The sequence below is a fragment of the Girardinichthys multiradiatus genome, chromosome Y, assembly GCF_021462225.1.
Source record: "Girardinichthys multiradiatus isolate DD_20200921_A chromosome Y, DD_fGirMul_XY1, whole genome shotgun sequence".
NCBI classification, from domain to species: Eukaryota; Metazoa; Chordata; class Actinopteri; order Cyprinodontiformes; family Goodeidae; genus Girardinichthys; species Girardinichthys multiradiatus.
The window spans coordinates 31,817,947-31,831,645 of record NC_061818.1 but is presented as its reverse complement, the minus strand read 5'-3'; the positions used below and the strand labels follow the sequence as shown (position 1 = coordinate 31,831,645).

The following is a 13,699-nucleotide window of genomic DNA, read 5'->3' as shown; positions in this document are numbered from 1 at the left end:
AAGCTAACCAATAAGGGAGGCTGGAACTATAGAAACTAAACCGAGGAACTAAACTAGAAAAGAGAACAAGTACCTAACATAATAAAACACCGAGATACTAAATGAGAAACTAAACAAGAGAATCCAGGGAGACAAAGAACTATTATAATAATAATAAGAAGAAGAAGAACAAGAACAAGAAGAAGAAGAAGAAAACCATAACAAGAAATAGGAAAGCAACCACAAAAGGAACTAGGAGTGAGGGGAGAGAAAACAACAAACACTTGGAGGCAGGAAATAAACAAAAAACCATGACTACAAAATCAAACTAAAGTCAAAACATAAAACCACAACAAAGTCCAAAATGTCGCACCACGACATAGTGAAAAGTGCTTGGTAATATACTTTAACGTCAGAGTTTTACTATAAACTTTTAGCATAGGCTATTTTTTAATGCAAACAGGTTTAGAGACCCAGTTTAAGATGCATTAGTCTGTGTTTGATTAGCAAATATCTTCAAGTAAAAAAGAGCTTTGTGTTTAGGGTATGCTGTCTAACTTTTAATTTTTGTAAAGTGCCTACACTTATCAAGTGGCCATGACTATTGTTGAAACCTTTAAAATATATTTTACTCTTATTTTTACCTAAATAAGATAAATAAACTGGAAATTTATTTGTTTCTTACTGATTCATCCATTTATGAAAGCAAATTTAAGACAATTGCAGTTGAACTAAAATGATCTGCAAACAAAATATTAAATTATAATAGAAGAGATCAACAAACAAATAAAATAAAACAATAAACCTTAGAAAAATGTGCAGAACCAGTAAACAAGTCATTTCTTGGAGATGTGCTTGCACGTTGACATATCCTGGCAGAACTGCAGCTCTTTTTGACTTTTTTCAGAGAATATGATGATGATGATGATGAAGACGATGACACACAATATTTCTTTCAATCTTGGTCAGCAGTTGGGTAAAGCCATTTATTAAGAATCGTTTTTGTTTTTAAATCATAATGGAGTGAGAATCTACCCAAATTACCCTAATCAAAAATTTACAGAAGTCTCATGTGCAGCTTCCATGCTCATGAGTGCAAACATTCCTCTTGTACTTTCTGATAACTTACTGCATTCATCTTACCTTTAATTCTGACCAGCCTTCATCTGCCTTCGTGGCTCACACATTCCCAAACCATCAGTGTCCCACCTCTGTGTCTCACAGTAGAAATGGTATACAAAGGCCTTGTAGTCTCCTAGCATTGATGACTGTGGTCATGAAGTTCAATTTTGGTCATGTTTTTTAGGCTCGTCTCTGTACTGTTTGGCATAGTGACAGCTTTCTTCTGGCAACTCAACTCATGGGTCCAATTTTTGTGCATCTTGAAAAAATGACTATATATTTCAGAGCCATTTATGTCACTTTCCACTTCTTTATTAGACTTTAAATAGTGCTGCTTTGCATTTTACATTCCTCGAACATCTTTTCAAATCTATATTATCTTATTCATATCTTTTTAGTGGTGACAATTATTACCTTTCAGTAGGAATTATAACTCATGTATATAAAAAAAGTATAGTTTTTGTAAACTTTTTACCAGGATCATTTGGTTAGTTTCGGTTGTCATTGTGATTTACAAAAAGCAAACACAACTCTTTGATAATAAATGAGTGAATTTAACCATTAGGCATAAGTGAAAAAAACCTTTTTGTGTAATTATTTACATTCTCTGAAAAATAGACAAAAAATATTGCATTATTTCAGGGTGGGTAAGCTTGCGACCAAAATTGTAATTGCATTTTCAACAACAAAACTCAGTTATCTCCAGTTACAGTAAAAATAGAAAAGAAAATTCAATTTCTCGGTTGAAACTGTTGTTTGTGCTAATTTCATCTTTAAAAAGCACAATGCTTATCATTTAAAGTCTGGAAATTCTATTTAAAGAGATGACGTACAGGTCAAGCAGATTTGAGAAAAACCTTTAATGTCTGTTCTATTTCTCACTTTGGTTGAAAAACCTAAGATGTCTCCACTGGAGCCATCCAGTCCTTTGTCGTCTTTATTTTTCATTACACCCATTCTCTGACAGCAGCTTTGTTATGAACATTAACCCAGCCCAGTGGCCTCTGGCTTGTCAACTGAAATGTTTTCTAAAGCAGCACACTGAGAAATGCCCCCTTTCTCTGAGTGTGGAAAAATATATGGTTCAATTATAGTCAGGCTAGCATGATCCTGCGATGACCTGAACTGAGCTGCTGGGTGAGACAAAGTCAAGCTGATAACTACTGCAGTACAAGTGGGGTTTTGCTGCCATGTTCAGCCTCTCATACAGCAAAGTTTATTTTTTTCTTTAAGAGAATACATGACAGACTTTTTAACATCACTCAGGAAAAGACGAATGGGCCCCAAACGGCTAAGAAATGGAGAGAGACACGGTGAGCCAAAGCAGTTAGCAGAATGAACTCTGTGGATCAGTGAGTCAATGTGTGCGTCAGTTGCATGGTGAAGTGCTAAAGGGGATTTTAAACTGGAGGAAGTGGAGTTAATGTGTGATCTTGGAAAGCACAGAGCTGGCCTCATCCACTCTCGAGCCCACCAGTTTGACATGGATGATAAGAGGCCTCAAACAGCGTGTAAATGCACATCACCCACACACGCTCATGAACCAGAAAAATAAAAAAACATCTCAGCTTTAAAGGAGAAAATGGGCTGAGGAAGATACCACTGGAAAAAGTACACAGATGACTCAAGCTGAACAGTGTGAAAGCTGAGGCAGAAAGAATAAATAATCTCATTTTCCAAAAGCTGCTTAGCCCACATATTGTAAGAGGGGAATAATCTGACTTTTAATCAAAGGCTAGGCCACTGCTGTTTGGTTCGCTAAGCCCGGTTCACTGTGAGGAGACAGCAAAAATGAATAAAAGAGTACAGCGTCACATATAAGTAATTTTGAGTCAGCAGCTACGTCAATGGTGGCATCACTAACCTATCTTCAGCATCTTCATCTAAGCTGACCTGAGCCACATTTGTCAGTATTACGTTCCGGTCCCAACAGCCCTTATGTGTTCATAAGTGACACACAGAAACAATCTACCCCTCAAACAGTAGAGCTCACTGTGATCAGCATGGATTAGAAGTCTTTACAGATGATCAATGAGAAATACAGATGGTGGTTGATTTGGTTGAAAGACGCTTACAACCCCCTGCAGGACCTCAAGGCACTAATGGATAAACTCCTTACTGACCACCCAAGAGAAAGTGATGGAAAAGGATTAAAGATATAGCTCATTAGGTTTGCGTTACCAACTTTAACCTTTTGTCTTGTTGAACTAACCAGTAGGTGTCTGGGGTCACTAGCTATTTGAAACTGTTGGAAGCTGGAACCGAGCGAAGGGGAAATGGAACTTTCTCATTCACATAGTCCCAGTTTGCTCTTTGTTGCACCTTCTCTGGCTTTTGTGGCAGCTTGCATTCTGTAAAGCATGAACTTCACAAATGAAAAATATTCTTTATCAATAATTTTCCAACATCCTTACTGATCAGTTGACAGATAAGCTTTGCAGGATGGAGGATACAAATTAATCATGCAGCTTTTTTTGTCCCAGATTCGATCCTAATTCTTTTTATTAATCTGTGTCATACGTTGGTCGTCTCACTGTGTTGTTTTCTCTTTTCTAAACAAAAGTTTCAATGCTCTTTGTTATGTGGTAAGGCACATTGTCATCCTATAAACAACTTCATCACCAAACCTATTTAAAAAATGCAGACACTTTTCTCACTCTCTCAGTCCAATGTTGGACTGCAAAAGTAATGATCAACATCTGCCCTTCTCTGTTACTTGACATGCAGCTCCATGTCATCAATGGCTGTGGAAATCCAACAGTCTTCTTTACATGTTTCCCAGGGATGAAACCAATCAAACTTTCCACCTTCATCTCCTTAACTGATAAAACCCCCTTTAATCCTATCATCTACATTGTAAAAACACAACGTTGCGCACAATTCTGAAGTGGAAGGACAATTATGCATGGTTAAATTATTATTTTTATTTTTACAATTGAAAATCAGAAGTGTGGCTTTTATCTGTATTCATCTCCCTGAGTGTAAAGTTTGTAAAACAACCTGTCACTGCAATCCCTGCGGCAGGTTTTTGGGGGTATGTTTCTACCAGCTCTGCACATCTACAGACTTAAATGTTTGCCCATTTTCTTCCCCAAATAACTCAAGCTTCAACATATTAGAAAAAGAGCATCTGATAACACCAAATGTTAAGTTATGCCACAACCTATCAATTGAATTTAAGTCTAGACATTGGCTGAGACACATGAATATACTTTTTTAACTAAAGCTCTCCATTCCTGAAAGGCAAACCTCTGCCCAGTCCTAAGTCATTTGCAGCCTCCAACAGATTTTCTTCCAGTATTGACTTGTATTAAGTTCAGTTCATATTCCCATCAACTCTGATCAGCTTCCATGTCCATGCTGATTGAAAGCTGACCCACAGCATGATGCTGCCATTTCCTTGTTTTACTGTAGAAATTGTGTGTTTGAACTAATGTTCAGTGTTTTCTTTGCACCTTGTTTCCTGGCAAACAAGGTGTTTTAAACATCTTCTTCCATACATTTGTTGTGTCTCATGGCTTGTGGCAAATGTTAAACTGGATTTTGTATATAGTTTGTTTTCTTTTTCAGCAAAGACAATCTTCTTGCCAACCTTTAATAACGGCCAGATTTGTAGAACTAATCAGCTGTAGTTATACTGAGATTTAAGGTGGACTCTATTTACTGATAGCTTCTAAAGACTGGGTTAGGGGTCCCAGAATAAAGGGTGCTTAATACATATGCAGGCCACACTTTTAACTTTACTATGTGGTTATGGTTTCCCAAAATACACACTTTGAGTGGGTAAAACACCAAGAAACACCTGTTTTTCATTCAACATTCAGAGACATTAAGAGACAGTGACGGCCAAATCCATCTGTTGTTAGTTATTTAATATTTTGCTTTGTTGTATTTTCTACAAAACTAAATTTTCACCACAGTAAAAATGTTGTTCCTTTTTTTTCCAAGACTTATCACATATTTCAGAAAGCAGGTGGAGAATATTCAGCTCAAAATAAAAAAAAAAAAACAACTCAGATTATTAGTGATATGATTATTTCTCTTTAATTTTGGTGAATATCTGTAAACATTGATAATTCCAGATCTTCAAAATTATTATAATATTTTTGGTTTAGCGTAATCTAGGCTAAATATATATTTAACCAAAACTAATGCATTTTAAAACCAGCTAGCTATGAAATCGAACATTTTTTTTCACCGCAACACCACAGCCTTGCATTTTATGATACAACCTCCTAATGCTTAATACAAAGGAATATTATCACTTTTATCACCACAGTACAAAGCCAGTAAAATGACAAGAACTGGACATATTCACAGAAGCAGACTGAGAAACTAGTCATCAACTCATCTAAACAATTTTGACACGGAGTAAGTATGTGAGTAACACTCACGTCTGTTACTGCTGATGGCTGTTACACACTTAAGCAAGGTGAGTAACCTACACCAGATCCAATGGACGCCTTTGGCAGTCACCAGGTGTGAAAGTAGAGCAAGGAGTTAATAAAAAATGCTTGCAGGAACCATTTAAATGAAAAAAGACCATATCAAAACAGAAACAGATGTGAATACTAGCAGAAGCTGTCTGTAAAGGCATGCTTTTGATCAAGTAATTTAGCCACTACCCTTCCTGGGGAGTTCAGCTGGACCCAAACAAGCAGTCTATTTAGTTTTTGTTGTTGTTGCATGGAGGTGTACCTGGCTGGAAACACTACGCCAGTGTTCAGGCTCAGAGTAGCGTCATTTACCGGCTGCTTCACGCCATAAATGAACCGTTGTGTACATGCGTATGTTTGTTTTAGCGAATGTACCGTTGCAACACTGGAGCTACTGTGAGTCATTACAAGTGCTTGTGAAATTGTGTGTACGCATGGTGCAGTCAGGCTGACTTCTGCTGCCTTCTGTTAATGAGGAAAATCATTTCACAAATTAAAATTAGACTGAATAATGGTTTAAATGTGCTGCTGTAATTTGCCTCCTGCTGTTATTGCAGATGCAAACACAAACTCACAGAAATCTTTAACTTTTTACTGCCTGCTCTATTCCTGTTTGGGCTTAGGGCTTAAAGAGGAGGAAAAAACGTGAAGATGAAACCAGGTCTTCCTACAGGGTTGGCAGTGTTTCTTCTCCAGCTGCCTCACTGAGAAGCCGACGGCCCTCCGCCAAGTCTTCTCCAGAACCTCCGCTCGAAGCTGCCAGTCAACCATGCAGGGGGCAGTGGAGAAAGAAAGCCTGCATGCTCTGAGAATGGCTCTTTGCAGCTGCCAGAATATCTAACCCCTTGCCAAGTGTGCCACCTCTGGCCTCACACAGGGCAACAACCAGTGCAGGCCAGCCAAAGGCTCAGGGGTGGAGGAACAGAATCACCCAACTGATGTCTTGAAGGGCAACATTTTGTGCCTTTTAATATAGAAGTCCCATTTTATTTGCACCTGTCATCCAAAGTCCTGCACATTTTGTACTAGTCCATTGTGCTAGTGTGGTAAAAACACAGCTAGAAGCAAAAGGCATGGAGCATTTACTGGTATCAAGGTACAACAAGTTTCTAAAACCCACGTAAAACCAGTAAAATATTTCCTCTTACCCTTACCTGCTTAGGCACACAACTGCTCACTCCTACACAATTTGCACAAGAAAGATAGCTATTTGGAAAGTCAAGGCAGGGAAACTAAAGAGCATCACTCATTACTGTTATTAGGGTACTGTTTTTTTAAGAGCACAGTTGCTATGAGGCCTGAGCAACCTATCTATTGCGTGTTATGTGAGCAGTCAACCTCACTAATTAACCAATTATCAGCTTGTTAGATTCCCATAGTTACTCTGTGAAAAGTAGAACAACAAAAAGGGCTAATATTCTAAGCAATACGCATGTTAACTTAGAAACACACACCTAAAGGATTGGGTGTTTTTCTTTGAGTTCTTCCCACAGTGTATATATGTAAAAGCAGTGGAAATAACATTAAAAGCAACATTTTTTTAAATGGTTGACACGCACTTTAAATGCATCTTATGGCTTGTTACTTCGTTGTTTTGTTTTTTGTTAAAGATAATATTACTGCAGTGTTTCTCAAATATTTCAGGTGGAGTCTCCCGAGAAAAGAAACTTTCTAACCCCCACACCCGCCTCAAAAAGGCTGGAAACAATGGGCCAAATATAAGTTGTTTCGATAAACTTGCCTAGAGTATTCTTTTGAAATCTCTATATTTTTCTTACTATTTCTGTCCTGTTGTGTCAAGAAGAAAACTAACTAATTTTTGCTGTTTTGTCCTTGAGATTTAGTTGCTTTTTTTTAAAGAAGCAATAAAGTAGGAACATTTCTCATGAAAGAATAGAAACTGTTCCATCAGCCTTTACTAAATAAAAACAGAACAAACATACTAATAGTGAAATTGTTTAAGCACTATGAAATCAATTAGTGCAAAGAAGGCCACCTAACTCTTAAACTCAATATTCAGCATTGATTGTTTACATTTAACTTATAATAAATTATTCAGATTTTATGGTAGTGCTGATGTTTTTTTTCTCTTTTATACTTTACCTTATCCATCATCACACTGTAACTCACCAAGACACAGTAAATGTATTCTGTAACACTTTATCTGTTTTTAGCTGTTTAAAATAGATCTGCTTGGAAAATGAGAACTGGGGTCTTAATGACTTTATCTGTGTAGAAAAGGTTAAACTAGAAAAATAGCAAAAATAGCGTATACTTGAGACGGTGTCAGAAATCTTTAAAAGTTTTATGAAAAATTACAATAATTTTTAAATGTATTTTATTCTTTTGAATATCTTTTATTTGTGCTTTGTTTTCTCATTCTCCTGTTTCTTCAAAAAACTGTGAACTCGTTTCCATGTTCTTTATCTGGTGACTCTTCTGTGCTTTTAAAAATGAAGCAAACAATTAAGTAGTGCAGGACACTTTACTAAAAAACTGAGCACTCCAGCAGCAGTTACTCACTCAAAAATAGAAGTAAAGCTGAATATTTATACATTTGTGTTGTTTTTTGTTTTTTTGTTTTTACAAAAAACAGATTTATTCAAAGAAAACAAACAAATAAATAAAAAACTAATATTTTGCAGTTATTTTGACTCCACAGAAACAAATGTCTCGGTATGTGTTAGTAAAACACCACACTTCTGCAGAACAGAGTTCATCATAGTTTTTTTTGGCAAAACTATCAGCCTTCTTCTCTTACTGTTCTCTGTCTTTTCCAGCAGGTATCCCTCTTTGTCTTCCTGCTTCACTGTGTTCCCATCCTTCAGCGTGTGCAGCATGCAGCGATACTCCGTCATCATTACTCTGACAGGTCCTGTATATGATATCTACATCAGGAAACAAGTTTTGTTCCAAAGCTACCAAGGAAATAAACTCCCCCTGCAAAGTTTTGCTTATGACACCCGAACATACTCTCCTTGCGGCAGTTAGGACCAGGTTCTCATTGTTAATTCGCACCACAACCTTTCACCATGGAACCATGGTCCAACACTTTGAGAATCACTGCATATTATAATTATACAAATCAATGTATTATATTATCTAAACGGAGGAATTTACTAATTTATGCTTTTCTGTTTTAAATAAAAGCATTTAGTTAATGAGACACATTTACTTTTCCTTCCCATAGAAAGTACTCCTGGATCAGTACTTCTTTGTTCTCTTTGTGTCTCTGCTCTGTTCTCTCAAACCCCCAGTCGGTCGTGGCAAATGGCCGCTCACACTGAGCCTGGTTCTGCTGGAGGTTTCTTCCTTTTAAAAGGGAGTTTTTCCTCTCCACTGTCGCTACATGCATGCTCAGTATGAGGGATTGCTGCAAAGTCAACGCCAGTGACTGTCCACTGTCTCTACATGCTCATCCAGGAGGATGGAATGCTGCAAGTCTCTGACTGAATGCAATCTGCTGGGTTTCCTTAGATAAAAAAACTTTTTATTCAATTTGAATAAATAACTGAATCTGACTGCACTGTTCAATGGTTAGGACTAATTGGAATGTATGTACCTGACTTTTGTGAAGTGCCTTGAGACAACATGTGTTGTGAATTGGCGCTATATAAATAAACTGAATTGAATTGAATTGTTCAAAATGTTTGTGTTAACAGATGTTTACTCAGGGTTATCATACAGTACAAATCTCATACTGGATCTGCACAACACTAGAAATAAAAAAATTCCTTTTGCTGTTTTAGCAAAATAGGTTTCACCATTTGTGACATTGATGGCTGATACGGCAAGAAAATGTCTGAGGCATGAAAAGCATAATAAAATACTTTTTTTGTTAGCCATTTGTGTGACAGTGTTAAATACAACAGTGATGCTCTTCTTTGCAATGATGGAATGGTAACGTCCTCCAGTGCCAAGCTCCCCTTCAGCTAAAAGGGAATTAACTGTATATTTGCTTTGGCAAAGGGGGGAGCAGCAACCAGCAAGTATGTCACAATCTTAGCACAAAACATTTCAGAGAATCTCACTGAAGGTCATTGTGCTATTTTTTGCAGTTCCAGCCTCCTACTAAATCAAGTGTAGGAGAAAAACAGAAAAGACAAATTCAGAGAGGTCAATAAATCATCCAAAAGTGTGTATATTCAGTCTTTTTGGGGCCTTCCAGCTTCAGCTGTGTGCTTTTCTCAGTGTGACGAGGGGGGTTAGCTTTTCCCAGCAGGTGATGATAGAGCAGATAATAGCAGCAAGAAAGGGGATAAGAGGAAGGTCAAACCCAAAACACCAGAGGACAGCAAGGTGCAAAATCAGAAACTAAATTACAAGGCGAGGAGAAGCAGTTCATGTGAGAAAGGGCTAAGAAAACTATACTATATAATTAAAAAATCTAATATTTGCATTACAGATGTTATAACAACAGTGCATTGCAGGTAGGACTGAAGCTCGAATTCTCTTAGAGACTGTCCAAAGTCAGCTCCTTGAAAAAGACTGGACATAGGTTATCACAGACTTTCCTCTCACTTTGTTCAATAATTTCTGCTCTAATTTCTGTTTCATTCTTCATGAAAACCAGCAATGTTACATGACCATTTACAGCTCTCTCTGTTTTTCTCCATTAAGCCTCCAAGATGAACAACTGTCCTCAGCACTGAGCTGCAAAGGGAGCATGAAACTACCTTAAAGAATTCAGCTGCCAGCCTTCTCATGTAGAGCCAAGAAGCACAGCTACAGTAACAACATATGGTGGTGCACAGGCTGTTTGCTGCTTATCCATAATGCCAACAACAAATATACTGCAAACACTTTTTTCATGTTGTGTCTGCAACATTCCGTACTTTAACATTTACATTTACTTAAAAGCTAATGTAAAAACAACTTTTCTAATTGTTTTGAAAGCTCCCAACTTTAAACAGTAGCTTTAGCGTGACTTGTACCATAAATACAGCTATTCAAACCAAACCATGACTCTTTCACCGAATCAATTCCTTATGTTTGTAGAGTTTTATCAGGAAGCAGGTGATTATTTTGAAGATTGAAACTAAGAGCTGTAGGTAAGATAATATCAAACCAATAGTTTCTTCTGTGGCTGAATTTCAACATTTCCAGAAAAGCATTCAAGCGACTGCTCCATGTTTTAAGTTGATTTGAATCATCCATTAAAAAACAAAGTTTAATATTTTTCCATCAGGTTATAAATGCTCATTGCCATGATGCAGAACTAACTGAATGTGAAGTCATGTGTCCCATCAGCTATAAGCACTCTAAATATGTACAGTGCTGTAAAAAGTGTATTTTGCCTCCTTGCATGTTTCTTCTGTTAGGATTTTTTCCCACAGTAAAATGTTTAAAAACCAACAACTTTTTACTGGGTCAAAGACACCTAGAGTAAATACAAAAAGCAGTTTTAAATGATGGGTTCCCTTAACAGAAAAAATGCAATCCAAACATTGGACATTGGGGTTGGTGTTCCCTTTCACTAGCCACTCCTCCAGGCCTGATTACCTCCAGAGTTGTGGAATCTAGAAACCCCTAAATTCCTTAAAATATCACAACTTTTCAGAAAAAGAGCACCAGACTTACAGTCAAACATGGTGGTGGTAGTTTAATGGTCTTGGGCTGCATTACTGCTTCAGGACCTTGAAAACTTGCTGTGATTGAATTCTGCATTCTACCAGAAAATCCTGAATTACTGGCCTAAACTCAAACACACTTTTGTTATGCAGTAGGACAATGATCCAAAACACAAAAGCAAGTCCACCACTGATGTTAATGTAAACCTATTTGCCTCTTGGGATAATTAAAACACCACAAACTTTGAAGCTTAAATGATGACAATTATAAACCACATTTAAAACATATAATGCTAGTTTAAAACTCAAACCAACTTAATTGCATACATGGAATAAAACATATGGCCAGTAAACATTTACATTTATCGATCTAAAAAACTAACTCATAACCAGTAGGTCAGTCCTTTTAGGAATCTTCTATGAAGCTTAGTAAATACAAGTATATTTCAATTAATTAGAATATCATTGAAAATTTATTGAATTCTGTAATTCAATTCAAAAAGTGAATATATTTTGTATTTATACCCATTAATTTTGATACATTTTGCCAACAGCTTAATAAAAATCCCAAATTGTGTTTCTCAGAAAATTATAATATTACGCTAGATCAATAAAAAAGCATTTTTAAAGCAAAAGTTTATTGTGGCCAACTTTAATGAATACAACAACAACGAAGAACACTGACTTGACAATTATCCAGCAGACAATCATTGACAGACACCCTCCCTAGAGTACACCACAAAGTGTTTGCTAAAGAATCTTGATCTTCATATGATGTTTTCAGCAAGCCCAATGACGGAAATTTGAGAGAAAGGAAAAAGTACAAAAAACGGCAAAAGTTAGAAAATAAAAATAAAATGAAAAATAATTATAGATTCAAATGAGTCAAGGAAAATATTGCACACTTTGTCACAACAGCAGAAGCATTCATCACCATGCCATTCAGGAAGAGTTCCATCCATAAATAATGTCTCTAGAAAGCAGCAGCACCATTTCAGTTTCTCATAATAAAAGCTGCATTTTTTGTTCACCTAAGTTATTGAACGTCTTATGTAATACAGCAGCAACAAAGATCTCAAAGCTAGACCGGATCATAATTCGATATTGTATTTTACATGCAAAGTCCATTTTGTCAGTGACTAAATAGGGAAAATCCTTAGTTTGATTAAGCTATACATGACTTTCAAACTCATGACTAAAGGGTATATAATATCTCGATCAATAGAATGATTTTACTCACAGAACAGAATGTAATGATACAAGCCAAAAGGTGAAATTGAGGGTTAATTCTTATGAGATATATACAATGTTGCAGTAGAAATGTTCCTTGGGATCAAAAGTCATTTCACATCATATAACTTGAGGTGATATCAATAGACTGTAAACTCAAAAATAAAAAAATCCATATCAAGGAAAGACGACTAAGAATGTGCGTTGGGAGTTCAAACAAAAAGAAATGTAGCTTCAACTTGTGGAATATTTGGGTTTTATTTTAGACTTGAATGTCTGTCAGTTTATCCTTTAAATTTAACTTACGCTAATCTAAACTTCCAAATTAAACATGATAACATTCTACTCTTGCTGCCCTTTTATATTGACTACTCATTGTTTATTCGAGGTATATGTGTGGAAATGGGCTTTATTATCATTAACAAGAGCTAAAAAGCCTTGAGACAAGTGAGACTAAAGGCTATTCTTCACACGGACATACATGTATGCGCAATTACGCACATGCTCCATGAGTTAGACCAAACCATTAGTCTTACATTTGGGAAAATAAAACTTTACAACGAACACGCATCATTTTCTCCACTCTGTCAGCAAAGCAGTAGGTGCGCCTAAAAGAGTCTGGACCCTAAACCATTTCAGCCAAATCAAAACTTTTAGCACAAACATATTACACGCGTGTTAGCATCTACAGCTGTCAGAGAAAGATGCTTTGACTTACCGGCTCCGTTCCGTTTCCGAGCTCCACGGTGCGCGTCCAGAGAGAAAGACTGACTGCCAACGCAAAGAGCAAACCTGTCCGGGAAAGTGCTGTTGTCAATGCAGAAGTGTGTGAAAGGATACATCTTTTCATAATAAAATAACCATCTGAGGTCCGGTTTGCACGAAACCAAAACACTTTAGGGATAAAAATCTGCTGGCATTTCTCTGCATACAAAATTGTTAATATACCTCAGATTTGTGTATCAAAGCATTAGTTTATCATGTCCTCTAAACTCACTGTCAGTTTTATTTTGAAATGGAAAACCAGATGTCTTTGCGCTTTTTAAGGCTCACTTTACTCTGACAGACTGACTTGTGCTCCTGACCAGGTTTTCATTATATGTCTATTTAAAAAAATCAATCTATCTATCTATCTATCTATCTATCTATCTATCTATCTATCTATCTATCTATCTATCTATCTATCTATCTATCTATCTATCTATCTATCTATCTATCTATCTATCTATCTATCTATCTATCTATCTATCTATCTATCTATCTATCTATCTATCTATACAAGCACAGTTTGTGGAATCTTTATTTAGTTTATGAAAACTTAAACAGAGGATCAGAATAACAGCTACCTAGGCAGGTCAAAGC

At 36.6% G+C, this 13,699-nt stretch overlaps 1 protein-coding gene across 1 annotated transcript in view; it reads right to left on the bottom strand.

Moving 5' to 3' along the window:
* Positions 1-13,115, bottom strand: part of LOC124863683 (zinc finger protein 385C-like) — a 213,753-nt gene extending 200,638 nt beyond the window's left edge. Inside the window, exon 1 of the mRNA XM_047358112.1 lies at positions 13,056-13,115. The gene's annotated coding sequence lies outside the window, so the exon portion shown is untranslated. The remainder of the gene's footprint in view (positions 1-13,055) is intronic.
* Positions 13,116-13,699: the final 584 nt, after the last annotated feature.